The sequence below is a fragment of the Megascapheus bottae genome, chromosome 5 (genome assembly GCF_031878675.1).
Source record: "Megascapheus bottae isolate mThoBot1 chromosome 5, mThoBot2.hap1, whole genome shotgun sequence".
Lineage (NCBI taxonomy): Eukaryota > Metazoa > Chordata > Mammalia > Rodentia > Geomyidae > Megascapheus > Megascapheus bottae.
Window position 1 is genome coordinate 55621827 of NC_143513.1, and position 13116 is coordinate 55634942.

General features: G+C 44.9%; 1 long non-coding RNA gene and 1 pseudogene across 2 annotated transcripts in view; one reads left to right on the forward strand and one right to left on the reverse strand.

Moving 5' to 3' along the window:
* Window positions 1–359: 359 nt before the first annotated feature.
* Window positions 360–13116, reverse strand: part of LOC150063427 (uncharacterized) — a 90803-nt gene continuing 78046 nt past the window's right edge. Inside the window, exons 1-3 of one of the 2 annotated variants that reach the window (XR_016535422.1) lie at window positions 2902–3002; window positions 1126–1173; window positions 360–443 (exon numbers count right to left, since the gene is read on the reverse strand). This is a non-coding gene — a long non-coding RNA (uncharacterized LOC150063427). Of the gene's footprint in view, window positions 444–1125; window positions 1174–2901; window positions 3003–13116 lie in introns of those variants that run through there. The other variant, XR_016535423.1, reaches the window with a different exon arrangement.
* On the forward strand, window positions 5602–5928 carry LOC150063428 (A-kinase-interacting protein 1 pseudogene; annotated as a pseudogene).

Sequence of the window (13116 nt, forward strand, 5' to 3'; positions counted from 1 at the left end):
AAGGCTGGAACATCACAGGGATTAATTTTCTCAGAAACAGCCTCAATCAAGAATGTGCTATTTGTCTTGAATATCTAGTGAGTAGATTTGATGACACAGAGACTAGATGGTATGTAAAGCAAGCCATTTCTTAATTTAAGAGAAATCATTGCAGCTGCAACATGGTACATTTACTTAAGTCTTCTAGAAATACTAGGTCAACATCTCCCACCCTGACTGGGGATCCATAACCTTGGTTAATCTGATTACACAGATATTACAAACCTCATTGTGCATAAACAAGGGACTTTAAGCATACCCTAATTTCTAATGTAAACAAATGTTACTTCCCTACTGTCACATGTTAAGCATTTCTGTGTCCTGGTTTTGCAGAATCTTCAGGGCTCCTCAGGGCAGAAACATCTTCCTTGTGACAGCAACATTCAATCTACATGCGCAATTACCTATGAAAGGAGCAGGAATTCCACAATAAGTAACTGTTAAAACAGATCTTTGGGGGTGTGGCTCAAGTAATAGGGGATTTTCCCATGAACTAAACATTCAACTCTAATGACCAGTAACAGAAAGGGAGAGTGGGAAGGAAAGAAAAACAAAATTCCCTAGAAAGAACACAACAGGAAATAAGGAAATATACAACTTACTTACACTGAGGGGAGTAATGGCAGAAGAGAAGACAGGGGGGAAATATTTCTGTGTACCTTTGAAGTTTAAAGCGTTAGGACAAAATGAATAGACATCCAATGAAAAGCAAGTAGACATCAACTGCATACCTCATACAAGCACACAAGCTTCCCAGGCAGAGGATATTTAATCTCTGCAGGAAGCAGGAAGATGCAGTAAGGTAATATTTGTCAGGCCAAATAGCATTTGCTGTCCCTTGGTTATCTCATATTGTTACAATATTTCACCTTGTTATCTGATATATTTTATATATGCTTAATTGGTTATTTGAAATTGGACAGGGAAATCAAAACGAGTGGAGGAAGGGGGAGAGGGAAATGGGGACCATGTCATGAGAAAGGGTATCAATGTTTGTGAAGTAATGCACCTTCCTATCCAGTGAATATAATGTAACCTTTCTATTATTACAATAAAAAATATATGGAAAAAAAGAACAAAACTAACCAGTCCATGGATCTCACAACAGCTCAGTAGTCATAAGCAGTGATGAATCTGAGAAAAACCACATACAATGTTTATGCAATGAGTTTCTACAAGGAAACAATTTGAAAACATATTAAATTCTACTTTGGTTTTCTATTAGTGAGTAGACATAAAGTACGGTTAGTAGAGTAAGAACAAATAAGGAGTGTATAAAGTTTATAAATCTCACATTTTAATTTTTTAATAATTTTTATTGTGATTAATAGAAGGGTTACATTATATTCACCAGATAGAAGGTGCATTACTTCACAAACATTGATACCCTTTCTCATAACATGGTCCCCATTTCCATCCAACCCTCCCCCCACTTGTCTTGATTTTCCCCCTTCCCTATCCAATTTCAAATAACCAATAAAGCACATATAAAACATATCAGATAACAGGGTGAAATATTGTAACAATATGAGATAACCAAAGGATTGCAAAAGAGATGAGCGATAACATAATACATTAAGGACAACAATCACTCATTATATGGCTTTTGTTTCCTTATCCAGGAGGTCTTACATTTAGTGTCATACTATTTGGCCTAATGTCTCTAGATTTTGTTCTACTGTAAATCTTTGCTAGGAGACCCCAAGGTTTGTACTGATTATGACAAATGAGGGAGACTATTGGGCCTATGTTCCATTGAGTCTGGCTTACTTCACTTAATATGATTTTCTCTAAGGTTTTCCATTTCCTTATAAATAGGGTGATGTCATTCTTTCTGACCGCAGCATAGAATTCCATTGTGTATAAATACCACATCTTGTTGATCCACTCATCAACTGAGGGACATAGGGTTGTTTCCATATCTTTGCTATGGTAAATAGTGCTGCAATGAACATCATTGTGCTAGTGGATTTAGTATGCCCTTCTTTCTGGATGGTTGGATAAATGCCAAGTAGTGGAATTGCTGGGTCATAGGGGAGCTCTATGTTTAGTCTTTTGAGGAACTGCCATACTGCTTTCCATTGTGGTTGAATGAGTTTGGACTCCCATGAAAAGTATAGTAGTGATCCCTCCTGGCCACATCCCCTCCAGCATCTGTTGTTATTAGTTTTCTTCATCCTGGCCATTCGAACTGGAGTGAGGTGGAATCTTAGGAATAGGAGACACACTAGGCCTCCTTGGCACAGGTCGAAACTTTCTCAATTAGGACTAAGAAACACAAAAAATCAGAGAAAGGCTCGATAACTGGGACTGCATTAAACTGCAGAGCTTCTGTATGGCAAATGACATAGATAGGAAGCCTACAGAATGGGAGAAGATCCTCACTAACCATACAATGAACAAAGGCCTCATACCTAAAATATATCAACAGCTTAAAAATTGAATCACTCCAAAACTCATCTCCAAAGAAACAACCATCCCATTAAAAGATGGACCAAAGACTTGAAGAGAGTCTTCTCTGAAGAAGAAACAAAAATGGCCTATAGACACATGAAAAATGCTCAACATCTCTGGTCATTAAAGAAATGCAAATCAAATCTCACATTTTTAATATCATAATTTTAAATACATACCATTTGTAGATTTCAAAATTTCCATACAAATCACAATTAAGTTTTTTAATGTTAGGACACCCATCACTTTATCACTAAATATACTGACAAAAATATGCTATTGAAGAAAAGGAAGATTCAAATGTTGCATTAATTACACTGAAGTAAAATAAAATAAAATTCCTTTCAAATAAATTCATTGAATCTGAAAAAAAAACAATTTGTCCAGTAATTCCCTAAAAAAACATACCTCAGCAGGTCTGCCTCCTTTCGGGAATGAAATGTTTACTTATGAAGCTCAGGGATCAAAGACAGATATCCATCAGGATCTATTTATTGTGGTTGAGAGGAGGAAAGTTATGATAAAGAACTAGATATAACAGGAAGATGGAAAAACGAAGAAACTGAGCTTGTCAGCCCACTAACAAATTCAGAACAGGATACAGACATCTGCAGACACTCAAAGATATCTTTTGCTGTCTTCTAAAGTACCCCAGCATTATACAAACAACCAGGTATTAGAACCATGCAGGGAATGGGTCCTAGTGCTTCAAATATACTACAGGGTTAGGTAGGTAGAGAAGTCCAGTCTTCTAAATTATAATGAGGAATAAATAAGCAAAACGAAACATCAACAAAGGACGTAAGGTAGAATCCTTAAAAGGGGATCTAGTGGTTACCTTCTTATTTCCCAAGATCTCTGACAAGTCAAGAGTAAAATGGGTACAGTAAGATAAACACAGGTGGGAATCAAAAAATCAGGAAACTTAGCATCTAATCATACCACTGGAAAATAGGAGGGTCTTGATTACTACAAAAAAAAAAGAGAAGTATACGAGAAATTTTAGAACAATCAAAACAACTTCGTCAAATAGCCTGCAAGAAAATTACTTTTATGGCAAACCATATTTATATACAAACTCGTATGGGCACTACATGATCTGCGAGGAATTCTGCTCAGGAAGTAGAATAACATAAACACACACCATCTAAGATAAAATTCACTTTAGAACTATACAAATTACAAAATGACTGAAGAGATGGTGCAATAACCTCCTTAAGTTACTTCTCCTTCCACAAGCAAAGGTCTATTGAGCTTTATTACATGGTGTCGTTAAAACTTGGGCATGGACACACAACAGTATACTATAGACTGACTTGACACTTTGAAGAATTACTTTCATTCAAATACACATATCATTTCAGTAAGGGGAAAACACCACAGGACTTGGAAACATGCTATGACATTGACAAGGAATGCAACTGATCATTAACAATTAGTAGTATTTTTTTAAACATTTTCTGCCCAATTACACATAGTCCACCAAAGTCAAAAAAGTTTCATGTACTTACAAACAAACTTATAAAAAATACTCCCCAAAATTTTCCAGGAATACCATTCTAGATACTCTTCATTGGCTTCAATTGTATTAGTCTAATGAAGATAACAAATTAAAATATTTAACATAACAATGAAAGAAAATATTTTTAAAATCATTCCTGTTGAAGAAATTATAACAGGCAAAACAACAAGGAGAGTACTCAGGTCACATGAAAAAGATAGATGCTACAAAATTTTCATTTGGTAGGATGGGACACTCACTTGAAGAGAGGTCAGGAGTTACAGAATCAATACTAAGTAAAAAATTTTCCTGCTTGAAAAATATGCTGGCAGCAGAACTGTCAATGACATATACAATACACACAACACAAAATGTACAAACCTTGTAAAATAAAAAGGAATCTTAATAAAAATATTAACGCTATTAGTCCCATTCAGTTTTGTCCAAAAATCATTTGTTCATAGAAAAATGTTAGAATTCAAAAGCAGGTTTTTAAATACAAACACCCACTTAAAATGAAGCCATCAGTGACTCTGTATAATATATTTCCATTATACTCAAAAACAGCAAAAACAAAACCACTTGTGCAGAATACATCAATAATTAAATTAGCTTTAACATGACACTCAACTGAGTCAGCAATATGGTAATATAAGAATGATGTAAATATCTTCATTAGGTATAAAATTAAATAAAGGAAATATGAAAGAAGAAGCTTTTCATAAATTGAGCCATGCTAATGAGGTTTAAAAAAATAACAGAGTATGACATGACATACACAAAATACTTAATAGATGTGAGGAATTAAGACAGCAAGTCCAACTGCAAGCTTCAAAGATGAATAAAAGAACTGCAGTAGTTTCCAGGCTAGGAGTTGTTTATAGAATCTAAAAACTGTTGGCGATCACATCACCATTAATAACTTTTACTTCAACAATCCATCTTTCTTCAGATTCAATTGATAATATACATCATCAAGGTAAAAATTACATAATTCCAAAATGTGTGTGTGTGTGGAGGGGAAATTGTTACCCTCACAAAATCCTCATTTTTTAGGGATGAAAATATAGAAACTAATGGCCCAAATCCCAGGTACTATTCAAGAAGTCTGTATCTATTCCATGGCTTAGCAGCATCCTAAGAATATGACAGATAAAGTCACCAACAGCCTGCAAGGAAACAGTCGACATTATACTATATGAGTAACACTACATCAGACCAGAAAGAATTTAGCAATGTACTTTAAAGCAATACAGAAGAAAACAAAATCAGGAACAGAAAAGGATTTTTACAAAAAATGAATAAACAAAGCCAGTGCAGGTCACAGAGAGGTCAAGATTTAGGAATTCGTTTTTTTAATTTTTAAGGTGATCCAGAGCTTGTTATTACAAGATTATGGACCATGAAATTACAAATTACAAAGGCCAGGATATTAGGTCCAGAAATTGAATACCATGTATATGAGGCTGATTCACGAGTACTCAATATATGAGATAAAGGTATGTCTGTAAGAAAAAATGAAATGGTGTTTGGGGAAATCAGGTATAGATAAAGTGGGATACTGAGGACGCCGGAGGCATGCGCGAAGCGGAGCTGGCCGAAGAGAAGAAAGGCAACCATCCCTTAGTGCTTCCTTCAGAACAATGGCTGAATTCATGGACTATGCTTCACGTCAGTGTGGGAAATATTATTCATCTAAGACAGAGGAAGGAGGGGCAACACATGTTTTCCGTTATCACAGAGGGAAGTCGGAGCTGCACCTGTGCACAGATTTACACCATGGTCAGGCTGAGGACATCTCTAAGGACCTCTACATAGAAGTATATCCAGGTATCTATTCTGTCACTGTGGGCTCAAATGCCTTAACCAAGAAGACTCATGTGGTAGCAGTTGATTCAGGACAAAGTGTGGACTTGATCCTCCCTGTGTGATGCTGCCATCCACATCATACTTTTTTTTAAACAAAACAACAAGAGTAAATCCACCATATGATTCTCATCATGATGACATATGAGGCCTGCTTTTAGGGCTGACTGTGGAGGGTCAGCCTTCCTGGGACTTGGAGTCTGTTTTGGTGCCCATTTTCACCTGAGAGTGTAGGGTTCCCCTATCCACATTTGCCTGGAAGCAATAATGTAATAATGCTGTCTGAAGACTTTTTACTGCTGGCTTTCCAAGTAAAGGCTAATTATGATAATAAAAGGACAAATTTGGAAACAGAATTTATTTTTATTAGTATATAAAACAAAACACAGAAGTTGGGAATGTGTCCTAGTGGTAGACCTTGCCTAGCATGCATTAAGCCCTGAGTTTGACTCCTCAGTACCACATACACAGAAAAAGCAAAAAGTGGTACTATGGCTTAAATGGTGGAGCACTAGCCTGAGAGAGCTCAAGGACAGTACCCAGGCCTTGAGTTCAAGCCCCAGGACTGAAAAAAAAGTGACCCAGCTGTTTCTGAAAGATTACCGAGAGGCTAAAGACACATGTGCCAAAGCCTCATCAGGCCACCTGCTCCTGGGCCCCTCCTCTGCTCCATCTTCCAGGACGCCTTAATGGAGTGAAGACACTGCTGCTTCCTGTGACCTGTGCTCTGTGCTCTGCTTCCCTCCACTAAAGGTCTTGTCAGCCTCTCTTTGTAATCCCTCCTCAGGTATTTACCATTATTATCATTTAACTTCTTGTAATAAAAATAATGCAGAAATTCTTTAAAAAAGTGGGATTCTTCCAATTAATAAAATTATAGTAAAATGAGAAGATGAGTAAATTACACACAAAAGCAGGAAAACCAGTGTTTTCAAAGACTAACAGATGGAGGTTAAACACTTATTTCTTCAATAGTATAATGACCTTTAAAGAGGGACAAGAAAACCCTTAAAAGAGGGAACAAACAAGTATAGTCAAAACTTCAATCTCTCTTGTGTTCAGTAGTGGGCATAGGCCATAAACCAAGGACAGGACAGGAAGAACAAATGCATTTTTATGAAATAGTACAACTTTAGCTCAATAGTAAGAAAATACTAAACTCAATACTAAACAAAGGAACTCAGTGGGATTTGAGGAAATAGGTGCAAAAAAGTGGAAATTCACATAGAGACAATGATGGAACAGGATGCAAAAAAAAAGGCCAAAGAGAGAGGAACAGAAACAGTGTAAGGAAATACATCCAGCAATTTTAAAACAAAAAAGCTTTTAGAAATATGGGAAGACATATGGAGGAATGGGCAGTCAAAGAAATCAAGGCCTAATTATACCAACCTACAAGGCAGACATAACTTCATACCAAAGATAGGGAGATGCTGTCAAAAGAGATGAGAAGAAGGGACAAGCAAACACATTTCAGAGTCCAGTAAAACAAAGTATATGAAGGAGGACACTGGAAAAAAGGTGAATACAATAAAAGCACTTAAATTAAGCAACTTGGAAGGAAAGAACCCTGATGGGAATAAAAATCAGCAACGAGGCAAAAGACAGAGAAAGAGCAGAGGAAAAGAAAGAAGTCTACGTAACAGGGATACCAGATAAATCTATGGTAATGCAAATAAAGGCCAACAGAAAGAGAAAACAAACCAGAAACACAAAAAATGAAAACCAACAAAACAAAAAACAGAAGTAAAAATTATAAAGTAAGCAAAAAACATAGAACGGAATAGACCAAAAGCCACATACAAAAGCACTCAAAGAGGAAGAAGATGAACCAAAGAGAATAAGCAAGGAAAAACCTAAGTGTAAGAGAAAAAAGACAACGAAAGGATGTAGCATGCAATATAGACATATTCTATGACAGAATAAGGACCCAAACAAATAAGGCAAGACTGATCATAGTTTAAGGACAAAACTAGACACAACAATAAAGTAGGGTCAAAAAACTGAAAATACATTGAAAAAAGTGACCATTGAAAGGGATAAAAAGAAACATAAGGCATGCTTTAGTCCCAATGCAAAAAGGAAGGGGTAGAGAAGAAGAAATATGCCAGTTAAAAGTGAACATAGAACAACAACAGGAAACAGAAAAGGGATGTTTAACATAGGGAAAAATACAGGAGAGTAAAAAGTATACAGACTACAGAAAGAAGTGAGAAAGAGATCAGAGTTTGGCCAATGATAGGAATTACATAGAATGAACAAAGACCCAAGTTGAATTTCTCAGTAAAGTACAGATAGAAAAGGATGATATGGTAATATGCCACACAGGTAGAATACAGGTGCTGTGGAAAGCCCAAGTACAGAGATCAGACTGTGAGGTGAAGACACAAAATACATTAAAAAAAACAACAACACTAACAACAACAAAGAAATAAATAAAACAGGAAGAACAGCAAAATGCAAAGTTGAAGTACATAAATACGTTGATGGAGAAATTAAGGCAATAAAAAAGTGGTCATGTTGCAGAGCTAGAGAAGACATCTAAATGGCCAGATGGATGAGGACACAATTTACAGAAAAAATGAAGGAGCACAGAGGGGCAAGAAGGGGGATGAGGAGAGCCCACAAAAGGAGGTGATGCAAGAAGCAGGAAAGAGTCATGATGGAAGAAAAAGAGGACAGACCAGGGGGCAAGGAAGCTGCCCACAAAAAACGCACTACTCCCCGAAGACCAGGCCAGGCTGTCTGGCCAAGGACAAACATTCAGGATGGGGTATTGGCCTGACTAAGAGTAAGATGATGGAAGAAGGCATCAACTGGGTCAAGCGATTGATGTTGGGTGGCAAGATGGCCAATGGACACGAGTGAGCTTCGGCAGTCACAGAGCAGGCCATGAAGACCTGGCACAAGATTGCGACCTAAAAGCCCGAAACAGGAATGGGGGTTGGAGCCAGTCCTGCCATTCAGAGGCAGGGAGGGGACACGGGGGATGAGCAGAGGGAGGAAGGATGTCAGGGGAAGGACAGCAGGTAGGAGGGGATACAAGAAGGGGCAGGGGGTGGAGGGACAGTACGACACAGGAGAGCAGGAGGCAGGAATGGGACAGAGGATGTTGGCACAAGCAGAGTTCCCCGGAAGGCTAATGGCCAGCAACAAAGGGCAGGCAGGGTGACCGAGGCCAGGACAGCCCTTCGGAATGGGGTCCTTGCGTGGGGCAGGAGGGAAACTGGATAGAACCCAGGCAAAGAGGCGACAAAAGAAGAAATAGAGAGGCAAGAGGGAAGGAAGAGAGGACGGCACAAGGAGCCAGGTTGGCGGGCCAGCCACAGCCAAGGCCCTGAAGGGCGGGCAGCGCTTTCTGACCGAGGACACCCTTTCAGGACTGGGTCCTGGCCTGTCCCAGGGTTGGGTGCCAAGGTGGGGCCGCAGGGGAGGGGCAGGAGTGGAAAGGACGGCCCAAGAAATGACAGCAGAGACAGACGGGTTTGGTGCAAGCGGGGTACACTGGAAGGCCACCCAGCAGGTGACAAAGGCAACCACAGTGACCTGGGGCAGGACATCCCGTCGGGACAGGGATCAGGCCCTTGTGTGGGGCAGGAGGGACACTGAGGAGGACCCAAGCAAGAGGACGCAGAAAGCAGGTACGAGGCGTTAGGAAGAGAGGAATGCGCTAGGACGCAGGGAAGTGGCCCGAGCACTGCCCCCAGGCCGTGAATGCCATGCCAGGATGTCTGGCCAAGGACATCCTTCGAGACGGGGTCCAGGCCTTTACGTGGGACAGGAGAGACAGTGGAAAGAACCTTCGTGAGGAGGCAATGCAACGGTCAGGAGAGAGGCAAGAGGGAAGGAAGAGAGGACGATGCAAGGAGGGAGGGTGGCTGCCAGGCCCGAGCCTAAGTGCTGAAGGATGGGACAGGCTGTCTGGGCCAGGCCAGGACAGCCCTTCGGAATGGGGTCCTGGCCCACCCATGGGGCAGGAGGGACAGCGGGGAAAACCCGCGCAAGGAGGCGACGCAAGAAGAAGATGCGAGAATTCAAGGAAAGAAGACAGGACGGCGCAAGGATGCAAGGAGGACACCCGGGCACTGCCCACGGCCAAAAAGTCCAGGCCGGGCTGTCTGGCCAAGGACACCCTTTCGGGATGGGGTCCTGGACTGACTCAGGATAAGGGGATGTGTTCGGCACAACTGTGGGGTCAGTGACCGCCTGTGGGGTTAGTGACTGTGACTGTGGGGTCAGTGACCTCGGACCCACACAATTGTGTACACAAGGAAGTAGTTCTTATCATGATTGCTTTAAGCAATGTCAATCAGTTATTCTCATGATAACTTTAAGCAATGTCAATCACATCTTATCAAGATGACTTTGGGCAATGTTTATAGCTTCTCATTTATCCTATTTCTGACATGACTAGTATTTTGTATGAATGTAGCCTTTGGCAGTTCCCTAGTTTTAAGAAGAGTATTTAAGGTGGAACTTGAGCTCACAACCTACTTGGGCTGCTGACTTGGGCTGTAGTTCTCCTGAACCCCATCTGTTTGTCTCTCTTATATTTGTGCCAACTCCCAGCCCCCTATTTGAGGAATCCGAATCTGCGAAACCTGGTTTCCTGCCGGCTGGCTCCAGCAGGGATGGAAGAGGGCATTACCTGGATCAAACTGTTAATGTGCGGGTGGCAAGACGGGCAATGGAGGTGAGTGAGTTTCCACAACCACAGAGCACGCCATGAAGACCTGGCACAAGGCTGTGACCAAAGGGCCCCAAGCCGGGATGGGGATACTGGCGAGCCCCGCCATTGAGTGGCAGGGAGGGGGAGCAAGGGACTGGGCAGGGGGAGGAAGGAGGTCAGGGGAAAGAGAAGGAAGGGAGGAAAAGCAGGGGAGGGGCAGGGGGTCGGAGGGACGGCAGGACACAGAAGAGCGGGAGGCAGGTTTGGGGGGGAGGATGTCGGCACAAAGAGAGGTCCCAGGAAGGCCAAGGGCAGGCCACAGAGGAAGAGCAGGGTGACCTGGGCCAGGACAGCCCTTCGGGACAGGGTCCTGGCCTTTGCGTGAGGCAGGAGGGACAATAGAGAGAACCGGTGCAAGGAGGCGACTCAAGGACTCACGAGAGAGCAAGAGGGAAGGAAGAGAAGACAGCACAAGGAGGGAGGGTGGATGCCAGGCCTGAGTCGAGGCACTGAAGGCCGGGCCAGGCTGTCTGGTCCAGGCCAGGCCAGGACACCCTTTCGGAATAGGGTCCTGGCCTCTCACGGGATTGGGGGGCTAGGTGGGAAGCACCGGGGAAGGGAGCAGAAGAAAGGGATGGGGCACAAGATGTCCGCGCAAGCAAAGTTCCCCAGAGGGCCTCAGGGCCAGGCACAGGGACCTGGGGCAGGACAGCCCTTCGGGATGGGGTCCTGGCCCTTGCCTGGGGCAAGAGGAACAGTGCAGAGAACCCGCGCAAAGAGGCGACGAAAAGATACAGTAGAGAGGCAAGAGGGAAGGAGGAGAGGAAGGCGCAAGGACGCAGGGGGGTCGCCAGGGGACTGTCCACGGCCATGAAGGCCAGGTGGACTCTCTGGGCCAGGGCAGGACACCCTTTCGGGACGGGGTCCTGGCCTCTCATGGAACGGGGGGGCTAGGGCGGAAGCACGGAGGGGGGCGGAGGGAGCAGGAGGCAGGGTTGTGGCAGAGGATGTCGCTGGAGGCAGAGTCTGGCCAAGCACGCCCTTTCGTGATGGGGTCCTGGACTAACTCAAGCCAAGGAGACGGAAGAGGGCATCACCGGGGTCAAGATGTTGATGTGCGGGTGGCATATTGGCCAGTGGAGGCGAGTGAGCCTCCGCAACCACAGAGCAGGCTATGAAGACCTGGCACAAGGCTGTGACCAAAAGCCCCGAACCGGGATGGGGGTCCTGGCCAGGCCCGCCTTTGGGTAACAGGGAGGGGGTGCGAGGGACTGGGCAGGGACAGGAAGGATGTCAGGGAAAGGGCAGCAGGTAGGGAGGGAAGGCAGGGGAAGACCAAGGGTTAGGAGGGAGGGAAGGACACAAGAGAGCAGGAGGCAGGGTCAGCGGAAGCAGAGTTCAATGGAAGCAGAGTTCAATGGAAGGCCACCGGGCCGCCCACAGAGGCAAGGCATGGGGACCGGGGCCAGAAAAGCCCTTCGGCACGGGGTCATGGGCCTTGCGTGGGCAGGAGGAACAGTGCAGAGAACCCGCACAAGGAGGCGACACAAAGACGCACAAGAGAGGCAAGAGGAAGGAAGACAGGACAGCGCAAGGACGCAGGGGGGTTGCCCGGGCACGGCCCTCGGCCATGAAGGCTGGGCCGGGCTGTTTGGGCCAGCCCAGGCCAGGACACTCTTTCGGGACGGGGTCCTGGCCTCTCACAGGATTGGGAGCCTGGGGGGAAGCATGGGGGGAGAGGAGGGAGCGAGAGGCAGGGTTGGGGTAGAGGATTTCGGCGAGAGAGGAGTTCCCCTGAAGGCCACCGGGACAGCTACAGAGGCCGGGGATGTGGACTTGGGCCAGGACAGCCCTTCGGATGGGGTCCTGGCCCTTGCGTGGGGCAGGAGGGACAATGCAGAGAACCCGCGCAAGTAGGCGACGCAAAGATGCACGAGAGAGGCATGAGGAAAGGGAGGACGGCGCAAGGACGCAGGGGGGTCGCCCGGGCACTGCCCACGGCCTTGAAGGCCGGGACGGGATGTCTGGAACAGGCCACGCCAGGAACCCCTATCAGGACGGGGTCCTGGCCTCTCACGGGATTGAAGGGTTGGAGGGAAACACGGGGGGGGGGGGGGCAGAGGGAGCAGGAGGCAGAGCTGTGGTAGAGGATGTCGGCGCAAGCAGAGTCTGGCCAAGGACGCACTTTTGGGATGGGGTCCTGGACTGACTCAAGCCAAGGGGACGGACGAGGGCATCACCGGGGTCAAGCTGTTGATGTGCAGGTGGCAAGATGGCCAGTGGAGGCGAGTGAGCCTCCGCAGCCACAGAGCAGGCCATGAAGACCTGGCACAAGGCTGTGACCAAAAGCCCCAAACCGGGATGGAGGTCCTGGCCAGTCCCGCCTTTAGGTGGCAGGGATGGGGTGCGAAGGACTGGGCAGGGACAGGAAGGATGTCAGGGGAAGGGCAGCAGGTAGGGAGGGGTAGCCGGGGAGGGGCAGGGGGTTAGGAGGGAGGGCAGGACTCAAGAGAGCAGGAGGCAGGGTCAGCGCAAGCAGAGTTCCCCGGATTCCCACCGGGCCGGTCACAGAGGCCGGGCACGGGGA